At 38.3% G+C, this 14878-nt stretch overlaps 1 protein-coding gene across 2 annotated transcripts in view; it reads left to right on the top strand.

The window, feature by feature from the left end:
- The first annotated feature begins 3541 nt into the window (after positions 1–3541).
- Positions 3542–14878, top strand: part of prickle2a (prickle homolog 2a) — a 37431-nt gene continuing 26094 nt past the window's right edge. For both annotated transcript variants that reach the window (XM_060882345.1, XM_060882346.1), the window contains exon 1: positions 3542–3804. The gene's annotated coding sequence lies outside the window, so the exon portion shown is untranslated. The remainder of the gene's footprint in view (positions 3805–14878) is intronic.

Here is a 14878-nt window from a genome sequence, read left to right on the forward strand (position 1 = left end):
AGAGTGTATCCTAATGGCCCAGGATCCACACCAAGAGTGACTACATTTTCTAGAGAGGACATCTAAGTAATATTTGAGGAATATCATATAAATTGAATCCATGCTTATGGTTTAGGGCCTCAGTGACAAAAATAAAGAAGTTAGCATCTGCCTGACTTTACATTCTCAGAAGCATACTCAAAGAATATGAGCACTGGGCTTCAAGAGTAAGGATGCCCAAGCACCAAAAGACAAACAGAAGCACAAATAAATTGCCCTTACTAAAAATGTTGTGAAGGAAATCAGGCAACATCTGTCACTGTCTCAGTCCTACATTGGAGTGGTCTCTAATGGGTCCAAAATACTGTGAAAAAATCTCTGTGTACCTATGACAAGTTCAGCTCCAATGGTTGGGCCCGGCCTGGCCATATAAAGAGGTGCTATATAGCAGGTGGTCTAGCACACAGCCTTTTAAACAAGATTCATCTGTTACTGACAGGAAGGTGGCTGGGCAGTGAAAAAGTAGTAAAAGGTTGAAAACGGAGGACCAGTATAATAGATACCTTCCCTGGAATAGTAGTAAAAGGATACTGTTTTTCTAGTTACATTATTTAGAGAGTCTTTCTTCCACAAGTGTCTATGACACATTGAACTGGAATTAACTCATAACAGCAAAAAGAATGAAGATTCCCTACCTCAAACATGCATTCTTGGATTTCGCATTGATGGGAGTTCACATGTCCTGTAAGGAAGTCATAATAAGTTTATAGATGAGTTTATAGGTGGGTTTCAAAGGGCACATAAAGGAATCATGATTGTTAGTGCTAATTGTTGGAAAGTGTTCCTTCAAAGTGGACCTGCTGAAATTAATCCCATTAAGGTCACAGTGTCTCATAATGCCAGAATGGGGCTTTTTTGACTCCTTGCTCTGGTATTGAATAAAATGAGACATCTGATGGAAAAATGGTTGTAACCAGGCAGAATTGCCCCCTAGATGATTCTTTTGTATCATATCCTAGAAATTCAAAACTATTCAAAATTGAAGGTCTTGATGATGATCAAGATGAGGATGGAGGACGTTTAAAACATTAATCCCTACCACATTTCAAAGTGACCTCTGGCAAGTGTATTTTAAGCACACCCCTGACATATCAATGGAGAATGAGAGCTGAACTTTAGAGTTGAAGATCTGGGGACTATTGGGGTAGAGTGTACGGAGTGCTGCAGATTAGCACCTACTCTGTATCCTCCAAGGTGATGTGCTGATGGAGAAACCTAGTCCATCATTTTTTCTTAAATTTACAAGCTTTTCTAGAGGACTAGTGAGAGAAAACTCCTATTGGTCTTTTTAGAAAGAAAGATAAGAGATCCCATACCTGTACTCCACTATAAACCTGTCTAATAAGTTTTAGCAGGTACTAGTTGTCCCAAGAGACTATGAGTAAATGGATTTTTTTACACCACTGGGTCTCTGTGAATTTGAGAGAATGTTTGTACATTCTACTTGCAAACCTTTGGTGCCTGATGCAGTGCTGCTTTGGTGCCGTGGTAAATATAATTCCCTGTTGATTTGCTTGCATGAGGTAATAGTTTATCTCTCTGACTTTGATAACCATCTGCATCATATAATACAATAAATGATACAGTAATGGACTACAATACCATTCTTCCTCCTAATGAGTACAATGTTTTATTGTTGTTCACTTTTTGAATGATTGTTTTTCTGATTCTTTGTTCTGTTGTTTTAATATTTCATTTTCTTTTTTTCAATTATTCACAAAATAATTTTGATTTTTTTTACCTTATATATGGACTGTGTTGTGGCCCATAACATTTTTAAATCAGTTTATGCTGATTTGAAAGATGGATGCTGGATACACCTGTAACATCTCCATTAAAAAACAAACCAATATAAACAAGTGCCAGGAGATGCTGAGCAGGTTTCAAGTGTCTAGGCTTTAGGAAGCACAATCCGGGGATGCTGACACATGAAAACACAGGCAAAAATGCTTTTCAGAACAGATTATGTTTCTGAACATTAAAGTTGATGATTTATTGCTGAACACCATAATTTACACAGTATAGTTTACTGACCTTGAATCTAGCATATAAACCTTATCGTAATTTGTCACAAAATGTCTTTCTGTATTTTGTCCTTTATCACATCTGATAAGAAACAAATTGGTATGACCTTTAACAGTTTAATAAAAGGATTCTAAATGCACATTTCCACTTAATATAAAGTCTATAAACTGAAGAGTATTTTTTTCCACAGAAGAGTGGCTAGATGCTCTCACTTAAGGCTAGATGCTCTCACTTATGTTCCAGCTATATACTGTATGTATCTCTGTCAATGACAACATTAATTCTTAGTCCATGTCCCTGGCTAGTGAATGGTTGTGAGGTTAAGGTTATTAAATAAACAGCTTAATCTTAAAGATGAACAGCAATTCAGCATTTCCTCATGGAGAACATCTTAGGTGATGATTTGGTCTAAACAATATTTTATGTATAGTCTTTCCTCTTGTTCTCTTTCTAATCTTCAGCTTCTGTTGTTTGTTGTGCTTTTTGTCTTTTGCTAGCTTCTTTTTCCCCCTTGGCGTGAAAGTGATTATGATTTATTGAGCTTGCTACAGTGTAAGTAGTGGCCTTCTGGAGCTGTGCATGCAGTAAGAGTTATTGAATTACTGTCCAGCTCATTCGGTCTACATGCATGGTGAACATTCTGATCTGATGATCAGATCTCCTGTATATCAACAGTTATATTAAAGACACATTGAGGCCCACTAGAATGAATAATTACCAGTCAACATTCCTACTTTTCTTATCTTGGTTATTCAACCTGTTCTTCTGTTGCTGTGTTTTATACAGGCTCCCTGAGATTATTCTGAGTGTTTGCGCATACTGAATTTTAGGTTTGATGTATTTGTTGCTGACATTAAAATCTACTTAGTTCAAGCTGCAATAGAATATGCGCTTTCCATTTGTGAAAATGGAAATTCTAGCATTAATACATTTGTGTTGCCATGCATGGTTGTGTTTGACAGGAAAGATAATGCTGTTACACACAGGGGGCATGTTGACATTAAAACACTCATTTAAATTACCTCAAGCTATCAAATTCACAAAGGTTACTTGTCATTTAGCTTGAAATGTGCAGAATGGCATAAGTACAGCATTACTGTAAGGGATTTCTCTCTCTCCCCCCTTTCTCTTAATCTTCTTCTGTGCGTGTGTGCATGAGTTTGTCTGCAGTCCCTTCTTCCCTTTCTTCCCTTTTACCTAATGTCCATCTCCTTTATGTTCTTTCCTGTACTTGATTATACTCCTTCATCTGCCACTTGATCTCTATGTGTCTCTCTCTCTTTCTCTCTATCTCTCTCTCTTTCTCATTCTGAGCCCCCTTGTGATTCTAATTAAAGTCAGTCATCTCAATTGTGATTGGCTGAGAGCAGATGACTCACATCTACAGGGGTTTTAGAGATGGGGGGGGCTGCTCTATCTCTCTTAGAGGAGAGAATGCATGCTTGCTTCACATGCACTGTTCGTACAAATACACACACAGACGCACACACACGCACACACACGTTCTCTCCACAGTCAGACGCAAGCTGAGCTGAGCGAAGCATAACAGAAGAAAAGATCCCTAAAGAAAATCCTCTGCATCTCCCAGGAGGCTGAGAGAAGAGGAAGAGTTCAGCCATCTCTCTTTTTCCATCTCCCTCTTTCCAACTCCTCCCTGAATCCTTCCTGAGCCTGACAGTCAGATAGGCAGAGAAAGAGTGGTGGGAAACAGGAAGAGAACAAGAAAGAGAAAAAGAAGAGGTGAGTCTATCTGCATGCCTTCAGCTGATAAAATCCCATTCATAGATCATGTGCATTTATATATTCAATGAGCTCTCTATATAGCCATAGAAATCATTTGAATGGATGTGCTGCTGCTTGGATTTGGTTGTAGAATTTTAACTTTTTCATTGTTATGATGGGTGTCTAGAAAGCTGCAGAAAGTTTTCGGGAAAGCAGTTGTGGCGCAGTTACAGTTCAGCCACTATGTGATTTGGTGTGTGTGTGTATGTATGTGTGTTTGTGTGTGTGTGTGTGTGTGTGTGTGTGTGTGTGTGTGTGTGTGTGTGTGTATGTGTGTGTGTGGCACATCTGTATGTTTGGGGGGGTGAAAGTATGCCCATGGTTTTTGGGGGTGGGCGGTTACTGGGAGTGGGGAGGGGTTGTTGGGGAAGAACATTGTGTAGGAATGCATTGGTGAAGTGTTTGTAAGAGGTCTCTGGCTATTGGTGGTTAGATGTATACACGTTTTGATGGGGTTGCTCAGGGAGGTGCGAGATTGTGTACTTTTTGGTCTGTGTATTGTGAGAGTGTGTTCATCTCAGTATGCTTGTGTGAGTGTGAAGCTTGTTTAAAGCCTTCCCTGCTCTGTCAGAGTGTGGGTGGAAACTGAGATCTTTCTGCCTGTGATTTTGTGTGCGTGCGCATGTGTGTGAGAGAAAGCAAGAGAGTGTGTGAAAGAAAGAGGGAGTGATGGAGTGAGAAAAAAAACGGCAGTTGCAGAGGAGTGAGAGATCTCTGACAGAACAGTTGAGAGGGATGACTGGCAAACCAGCTTCCTCTTCACCCCTTCACTTTGTTCCTTTTCTCTGCATTTTCCTCTCTTTCAACCCAAGAGTCCTTTAACATCTCTAATGCTTATCTCTAACATTCCTAAAGCCAAAATACAGAACTGTTGGTATGTATAGATACCATGCACTGTGGAAATATGTGTTTCTGTATGTACATGTACATACACCTTACATCTACATATACATATGCATTGTATATGTATCTCACATCTTTACATACCCATTCCTCCAACTGTTTGAGATATACATTATGATATACATTAGTCACCCAATCCCTGATAATAAATATTTATATGGTAATATATTGCTTTCTGGGGCCACTTACCATTACACTTACACACACACACACACACACACACACACACACACACACACACATGTATTATTATAAAACAGTAAAGCCATTCAGGTTCCAAGTTTCAGTTTGGATGTAATTCAGTACCGCTCCTCTGCATAATGGCAGTACATGAAAATAAACTGAAATGCATTTTGATGACAAACACAATCCATTATGCACATATTTGTTTGTTCGTGAGTGTGTGGTTGCATAAGGACACATCAGCAACTAAAGCAGATTTCTGGTATCTGTTGGCCAGAACCACATCGCCAAAATAAAATGGTGCCATTTCTCTCATTATTTTGTCTTTTTTCCCCCATGCCAAATTATTATGTGGCTCATGGGCTATTTCCAATCCCACTGCCGATTCTCTTCTGTCATTCTTCCTCCTCATTTTGACCTGATCTCTCCCTGCTGACAAACAGAGCCCTCAAAGCCTATCTGAGCTTGTTCAGCTTCTGCTTAGGTGGGGGGGTGGGGGTGGCGGTTGGGGTTATGGCGTTATTGCGACAAAAAAATCAGACGCATTGTTCTATTTCTCTCCTACTCGCCCCCTCGTTCTGCCTTTTGAAATTTTGATGTTGGATGGTAACCCACTGTGAAATTGCGTCATGCTTGGGTGGGTTGTGTGGAGCCAGAAGTGGCAGCTATATCTGGCCATCACTAGATTTTGATTTCTAGGCTATGTATATGTTTATAGGCAAAGATGTCGCGCATATGGGATGGATGCTTGACTTTTATTACAACCTGTACACTTTAGCCATGACTGAATTTCTGTGTGGTATTAAACCTGAAATAATTATTTGAATGATGGTAAAAAAAAAATTGATGGTTAAAAAAAATAGCACTGGTAAATGGAAAGCCATCAGCATCATTTCATACTGAGGAGCAAGTTTAGCTTATCAACTTTGTAGGCACACAGAAACACCTTAGTATTCATGCAATACAACACAATTTGTTTGTATTCGTTTGTTTAATAAGCTAGTTTGTTCTAAGTATTTCTGTATTGTATAGTCTCGGATATTTACTTGTGTTGTTTAAATGCTGTACTGAAATATTTACTTAATATGTACACAACCGTAACATGGCCTGACACCACAGATACAAAATAATTAGTAGATTACTTGTACATCTTGCTTCAGTTCGTCTCAACAGCCAGCATGTTTTCAATGATTGCTAGTCTGCTGACAAAGAAAAAAGCAGCTGTATTGTATTTGCTCCAAATAACATACATACACATGTGTTAAACAGGGCTTAGATGCGACATACAGTAGTTGCATAGGCTGGGTAAAACAAATCTAACCAAAAAAAGACAATACAGCAATGATGTCACTGATGTTACTTACATAACATGTGAGAAGGTGGGGGAGTTTGGCCTGTGCTGTCTTCCCAAGCTTTGGCTTAGCAGTAATATTTCTGTATATTATTATAACACTTTGTATTTTCTTTAGTTTCACTTGTTGTATCTGCTTTGCTTAAGAAGCGCATAAATGAAATCGAAGAGATGTTTTAGAAGTTATAGAATAAAGAAATCTTCAGGGCACATAAGATGCCAATGGAATCCCAGGTGCATTTCAAAATGGCAGGAAATTCCCTGAGGGGAAGACAGGAAGAAGATATCAGGCACAGTTGATGAGCCGAATTAGTAGAGGGGTATAGGGACACACAAACACACACACACACACACACACGCACAAACACACACGCACACACACACACACACACACACACACACACACACACACACACACACACACACACACAAACAAAAAAAAGGGCATGCAATGCAAATGCAGAAACATACAGCAAATGAAGTCGGATTTTTTTCCCCAACATCTTGGATGGCTCACAGCTGCAAGGAGCATTGGACAGAAAGATAAAGGGAAAGACAGAACAAGCATGGGGGAGACGTCTTGCCAAGACTCCCCACTGGTGGTAAATTAGAGTATAATGAACGCTGTTCATCTCTTTTTTTCTTACTTTCTTATATTCTCTTTTGTTAATTCTAGTGCATCCTAAGTCTTGTCAGTATCGTATACAGTACATACAAACATGTTTTTGAAACCATGTTACACAATTATGTATTATATTTAGGAATTATTCAGAGAACTTCCTTTTGATACCCAACATGCGTCACAACAGGGTATAGTCTGGCACCCAATCTGGTCATAGTGTCTGGGTGTCAATTCCAATGGCTGATTATGTAAAATGGCCTTCTGGCATGTCTAAGGTCACATGGAGCAACACTGGCTGTCTTAAGAAATATACCAGCTGTGAAGTGGGTGTATAATTTTTTTTTTTTTAATAATTGTTTGCTCATGGTTTGTGTTTGTGTATATGCTCATGTGTCATCAGGTTGCCCTTTGAGTTTGTTTTCTGTAGTTTGCTGATTGATGCCAGGGCATAATATGCAGTGCTTTTTTTTATCACTGGATGACATTTACAGTGTAGTGTTCATATAGGCCCTGCCTGACCTTTGGAGCTCACAGATAAAGCCCTGTCAGATTGGTTTTGATACATAATACATGACACAGTTCAGATGGTTCAGCCTCAGTACCGGAAAACTTGCTTCAGGTCAGCAACTGCAGACGGAGCTTGGTGTGTGTTGAATGTCCATTCTCCTGTCTCTCAGAGTTCCACATCCTGTGGCGCTAAGCGAGAGGTGTGACAGTAACACGCTAACCTTCCTGTTCTCGCCTACATTTCCCATCTGTCCCTCCTCTCCAGCCATCTGGCCCTTCCTGGACTAATTAGCCAATCAGCTGCTCTGGCGAGAAGGGCTTGTAATAGGTTGTATGTATTATGTGTCGTCTTATGTTAATTTTTTATTTTTATTTATTTTTTTACTTTGGAAGAATATCATTCAGAGTGTGTCAGTTTTTTTAAATAAATACTAGAATTTTCATATATTATAAAAAAAAATCACAGAGAATTACATTAGCAATATACACAAAACTGTCTATTTAGTCCATTAAATAAATAATTAAAAACATATATAAATATAGAGGACTGTTTCCATGTGTCATTATGCAGTGTGCATGTTCTACTTTCTCTCTGGAACACAGACATGATGTTCTTGAAATAATTATCAAGCTTGGGTCACTTGTCACTTGTAAATACAGAGTTATATGCTCATGACTACAGAGGTGGTAACAGCAACAACACCTTTACCCTTGATAAAAATCTTCAAGTACTATGGACTTCTTTCCCCGCATGTAGTTTACTTTGAATGTGTTTCAATGCTGATTAGATCTTTCCGGTAAAAAAAAAATAAATCTAAATTTAGACTGTTGCTATAAAAAGAAATAGTCTTTTATGGACTTTGGGAATAATAATAAGGATTTCCATTGAAATTCCTAGCAGAGACAAGACATTTCATCTGCCATTTTCGATAAAAATATCAGATTAAATGGGACAAACAGCAGAAAACCAAAAAGCTGGGTCAAGCTGCAATGGCAAATATCACACACTTGTGAGTAGAATTATCATTCGATCTGTCATCTAAAAGCATTAGAGAACTTGCTGGAAAACATTACTGAATTTGTGACCATAAAAAATTCTGATTATGACTGTTATACATTTTAGTAGGTCCACAGTAAGCCATTGAAAGCCATTGTTTTTGCAGTCCTCAAAATACACCAGCTGTTTCTCATTGAGGCTTTCCAACTTTCTGTGATCAAGCCTGCAGCATGCTGAATAATACTGCAGTTCCAAAGTTTATAGTGTGCTGTAAGATGTGGGTCAAGACATCTTTCCAATAGTCTAAATGGGATCTGTTGTTTAGAGAGTACCACTGAAACACTTGGAATTCTCTGTTTGTTCCGCTCTGGGAATTCCAAAAAGAGCTTGTAAATGTCACCTTTTGAAGTATAAAAGAATTAAAGGCCCCCTAATCCATGGAATATCTAATTGTTGACCCAAATCTTGCTAAGAATAGCACTAAAGTTTTTTCTGACACGGGACAGATAAACCTAAAGGTCTGGATATGGAGCCAGAGTTTATCTGTCTGGTCTTTGTGCGTTTGGATTGATAACAAGGTTTGGTTACTGGACATGAAATCAGTGCATGTCTATGGTATGCAAGTGTTTGTGGGCATGAACTGATCTGTTGCGTTGTGTTTGTGATATTTTATTGATCTGAGGCTCAGAGCTTCACTAGACCTCTGACAGATGATTTTTTGGCTTTTGTATGTAGGATTTAATGGGTATATGTGGTATCGATACAGCATCTGCTCTGCAGGGAAGTGGCAGCAGATGTTACATAACCTGTATCAATCTGTAGTGAGATTGATATTATTGTGCAAATATGTTTATGGAGTGTTCATACAGAGGCTTTTTTTTATTCCACATTTAGTCCTGGTGATATTCTTCATGCTGAGTTCAGTACTCATGATGCTCTGCTTGTGGCCTACCCTGGAATCCCACAAACATGCCGTTAACGAGGAGCAGATTTATTCATTAATTAATCCTCTTCATCATCACAATCCAGGAGACCAAACCCTGACATTTAGGGTCATTAATAATTCGCAACACTGAAGTCACATCATGGTAAGCCACACACTAAATATAGCCAGCCTTCGTTAAAATAAATACAATTTGGTCTTAGGTTGAGCTTGCACTTTTTGTATATTAAAGTCTGGGGTTACTTTGCTTGTTTTCAGTGGGGATTTTATTAGTAAACTGCTTCCATTTGAAAGAGTCTGCGGTTTTGCAGACCTGATTGCTTTTGTGAGCTTCAAGTCTCCAAAGGCTGCATTATACAGAAACTTAGACACTGATGTGTGTCATAACAGCCTCCAGTTGCCATGACAACTAGCGCAACCTGTCATCAGTCTTCTAAATGCATATTCTGCTGCTGTCTGAATAAATACTTTGGCATTTTAGTATATCATAGTGCTCGGTGGAGGTGCTCCTGTGGATCGTGCATCTTAGCAATGAAAGTGGTGACTATATAAGTTAACCTAAATCCCTACATGCATGGCTACAGCATGCCGGTGTACGGGTTCATATTGCAGCTGACTTTACATGAAAAGTGCATGCGACTGTGTGTAAAAAGAACAAGTGACACTTTGAGATGACAGGCCATTGTGTTACAGGAAGATGCCGCAGCTCATTATTAAAAGCGCTTTTGTTAATCAGGCGTTTGTTGAAAGCATAAAAGCAAAGAAAATTAAAAGGCAGGAAAGTGAGTCATGTTTGTTAAATCATTTTACTTGTGTCTGTATCATGCATAGGGCTTTTTCATGCATAGGGCTTTTTCTGTGGATGGATGGATGGATGGATGGATGGATGGATGGATGGATGGATGGATACATGGATGGATGGATACATGGATGGATGGATACATGGATGGATGGATACATGGATGGATGGATACATGGATGGATGGATGGAATTCAGTGGAACAACAGGCACAGCAGCTGTTGTGGTGTAAAAAGTCTTGCATGCATTTTCTTTTTTTTATAACATATCATTGGTCAGGAACCAAACCATCTGTTTGCAATATCAGCCACTATAAAAAAAAATACAAAGCTAGACATATTCCTTATTATCCCCAAAGAAAGCATTCTTTTTTTAACAAAACATAACTAATATATCTAAAATGAACATTCATAATAATACTATGCAAACTATCACTGTACTTTGTCTTTACAATAGATCTGCAGCTGCCATGATCATAAATATAACCATGCTGTCATCCCAAAAAAAAAAAACCCTAAGGATGACGATGGGAGGTCTAGTCAAGATTTGCATTGGCCCCTTTCTTTTGCTTAATGATGTGCACACGCAGCTAATAAATTGTTCACATATGGGGGAATAAACACACATTTGCTGATATTGGACCTCAGAAGATGTGTTTACAGCCAAATAGGCCTAGACTAGCAAAAGACGTATTTTTATTAATGACATTCTTCCAAATTGTGAAGAGCACATGCAGGCACACATTAGTCAAATAGGATAATGTGTGATTTCAAATGTGATTTCATGTCAATAATCAACCTCCTTGGAGCATTGTTGCAGTACTTTTTTTTCCTGTAGATATTATTTTAGTATAGTATATAAGGGGCATATGATCAGTATAAAAGGCTACACATGGAGTTGGGAGAAAGTTCTGGAAAAGTGATCGTAACCAAGTGCAGCGTTGCAGCTTGTTTCTGCTTGTAACTAACCTGCCCCGTTAAGTAGGTAGTAGGAGGGAGAGAGAAATAGATGGAAGGAGAGCTTTAAAAAGCATAGCAACAAGAGAGCTTTTTTCTTTGGCTGTGCAGGAATAACGAAGCCTCATTGCACAATGCCTGCAAGCAAACAAGCATGTGTGTGCATCTGTGCAGGTTCCTGATGTCCCTTAGTGTCATTGGCTGAATCGTCATATGCCAAGTAAAAGCATATCTCAATGTCAAGCATGTAGGAGTGACCTGGTTCTTCTAGCTCTATCCAAAGGCATTTCACATGACTCATGCATGCCACCTGTCATAGCAGCACTATAGGGAACAAGTTTGGCCTGCATTATGGATTCGGCATCACACCTAGCATCAGAAGAACAGACAAACAAATGGAAACTATTCTGCTTTTTCCCGGTCTCTTCATTTCTGCACTGCATGGGTGCAATTTGCCTGTTGAAATGCTGCGTTCCTATTTCAGGCCATCCCACACACTTACGGCGTCACACACACACACACACACACACACACATACACACACAAAGTCATTGTGTGCGTTTCCCACACATGTAAAGAAAGAGAACTGAAATTTGTCACTGCCTAATTACAGTGTTCTGCTGCCCAAGGAGATGGTTCTTTTCTCCTTTATTTTTATTTATATCTATTTTTTACATGGTAGAGAGGGAGAGAGGATGATGGAAAACCTCCTGCATTAGTGTTCAGTCTCGTGGCAATTAGTACATCAAGGATCCGGACAGTTCAAAAGTAAATGAACTGCAATTGTGCCTGTGTGTGCGGACATGTGTGTGTGCGGACATGTGTGTGTGTGTGTGTGTGTGTGTGTGTGTGTGTGTGTGTCTGTGTGTGTGCGTGTGTGTGTGTGAGAGGTGAAAATCTGGATGGTTACATTCCATCTAATAGACTAAAAAAACTAATAAAAATCTCCCGCTATGTTACACAAAGTCTGTTTCTTGTAATTTGTTTACAAGGCAGCAATGAACATTTGGGATTCATTACAAGGCCCAAATAAACGTCACAATATCCCTATTAACACATCAGTATGGAGCAGTAACAGTAAACTATAATGAAAAAAGCTCATAATGGGTAAAAGAAGTCATTTGCTTTGGTGAAATGCTTCTTGTTTTTTATTTATCACTTTACCATTTATTCATTTCTTTATCCAGTTCATGTCCTTAACTTTGTAGTCTCCTATAAAGAATATGGCTAAAAAGTGCTAGTGTGAAATATGGAGACTAAGGAAATATCTGAACTCTTTTTTTCCCCATGTACTCTTTTTTAACACAAAAAATTGGATCTTTGTAGTCAGCGGAAACCATGGCAACGCAAAGGTGTATTGAGAGAGGTTTTAAAATAGCCTGGAGCGCCACAAATGATACACAATCAGTAGCATTACCTACTAACCATAGTATTTCTGAAACCCTGTCCATTGACCTGTATGTCAGATAAAAGATAAAACCCCAAATTCTCCTCCTATTCACTATCCTGCCAATTGTGCATTTATAAAAACACATTTACGGCAAAGATAAGAGAAAAACTCAGTGGTTCGTCTTTATGTTCATGTGGGCTGCTGTAGAAGAGGTCAAGCAAAAGAGTGGATAAGTATGATTTAATAGAAAAGAACTCATAATGGTCTCTCCGTTTTGAGTATTTACAGTGCTAATGAGTCTGAAGGCTGCTTTTAAATGTCAGCCGTCTTTTAGTGCCAGGGGGGGTGTGTGTGTGTGTGTGTGTGTGTGTGTGTGTGTGTGTGTGTGTGTGTGTGTGTGTGTGTTGGGGTAAGTTTACATATTTGGCACTGAATTTTTTTCCTTGATACTGCAAGGAAAGTGTGTGTGTCTACATGTGAGTGAGTGTGTGTGTGTTAGAGGGATTACTAACCCCAGTGGTTCATTCCCTTTTAGTATGGATGGCAGCACACAGCTTTCAATAACAAAAAGTGCTGAGCTTCTGTTCTGCTGAAGGGAGCAACACAGCCGTATCTCTAATCAGATTCCATATTAACCATGTTTCACTACACTAAAGCACAGCAAACTTTAATACCTCGATCCTTACTTTACGTAGACTCCTGTAGACTAGTCTTTTCACACAGGTCACGAATAAAACTCAGCGGTGTGTGCTGATGTCAGAAAATAAACCAAGACGAATGGAGTAGTGTGGTATTATTTTTCTACAGCAACGTTTACCAAAGGTTTTTTTATTCTTCTTATACCACAGATACATCAGCACTAAGATCCTGATATCACTAATGTTAAAGCAGCTGTAAACAATCATTGATTCATCTTAAAATTAAAACACTGTTGTATTAGAGATGATAGTGTAGTGCAGACAATAGAAGAGATAACATGCTGTATTAGATTGTGTAATTTAACATATAGGACCTAAGATTAGAAAATGTATGATCTTTCTGGCCAATCAGAATCAAGCAAGTATCAGTATCAAGGTTATGATTCAAAACGGAAACATGTTTTAACAGAAAATTAGCTAACTAGCAGTCATACAAGATAACATAACGATGACCCTAAGAACAAAACCCAAGCAGATGGGTTGAATGATGTCTGGACTGTGTTTCCAAGGTGCTTTTAATGATTTAATGTCAGTCCTGATGGTCCAGAATTAGCACAATGGAGAATTGTGGTGTTTTTTTTCTCTCTTTGGATTGTTTTGTACTATAATTATTGCTTGTTCTATACAGTGTATGCTGATTCCTTCCAGTTTTCAGACACAATGTACAGTATATAACAGCTTTACTGGATGACCCATTAGTTGATACATCATGACAACGTGCCTACATCGTTAGACAATCGATGTTATATTCATCAGACGTTCATTCTATATGCTGTAGAAATATCTGCATGCTCGATCTTTCCATGGAAATGTTTTGATTTTAAATTTATCTTCAGATATGCTAGAAATCAAAATATGTCTAAAATGTCTTAGAAAACGTAGAAGACCACAGAAATTGTCCACACGTAGATTATTTATCCATTTTTCAGCATTTTGTGTGATATTTAATCTTCTGTGACACACAATTTGAGTGTTGCTCTCCTTAGTCCCTAGTTGTGTTAGAAGATTTGTTCAGTGTCTCATTCTGGGTCATTGAAAAGAATTAATTATTTTTAGATTGTTAAGAACTGTATTTGGTTTTGAACTCAGTTATGTAATCAGTTTTGAAAGCATCTGATCATTTGTAAATCGACTGTAAAATTGCATAGATTAGCAGGTGGAAGAGCTCAGATAAATAACAACTGAAAGAAATTTGAAAATCATGTTAAATGATTGTGTTATCTGTCCAGTAGTCCACATAGCATGCTGATGTTTTGAAAGTGTGAAGAGATTTGAAAATCTGAGCTCTGAAAGGCACACGTTAAAAAATGGTGGTAAAAGAATGCAAAATAACTCACCATCATTGATTACTTGATAATGTTTTAAAATGTAAAGATACTGGACAATTATTTATATTTATATAAATCAAGACCAAATCAAGAAATTTGCCATAAATGTAGATGAGCACACACACACACACACACACACACACACACACACAATATAATATTCATGTTAATTCTATGAATTTGTGATTATAAATGATTCTCTCTCTCTCTCTCTCTCTCTCTCTCTCTCTCTCTCTCACACACACACACACACTCACACACACAGACACACACACAATACACACACACATAATACACACACACACTATAATATTCATGTTACTTCTATGAATTTGTGATAAATGATTTTCTCTCT

Source organism: Tachysurus vachellii, chromosome 11 (genome assembly GCF_030014155.1).
Source record: "Tachysurus vachellii isolate PV-2020 chromosome 11, HZAU_Pvac_v1, whole genome shotgun sequence".
Classification (NCBI taxonomy): domain Eukaryota; kingdom Metazoa; phylum Chordata; class Actinopteri; order Siluriformes; family Bagridae; genus Tachysurus; species Tachysurus vachellii.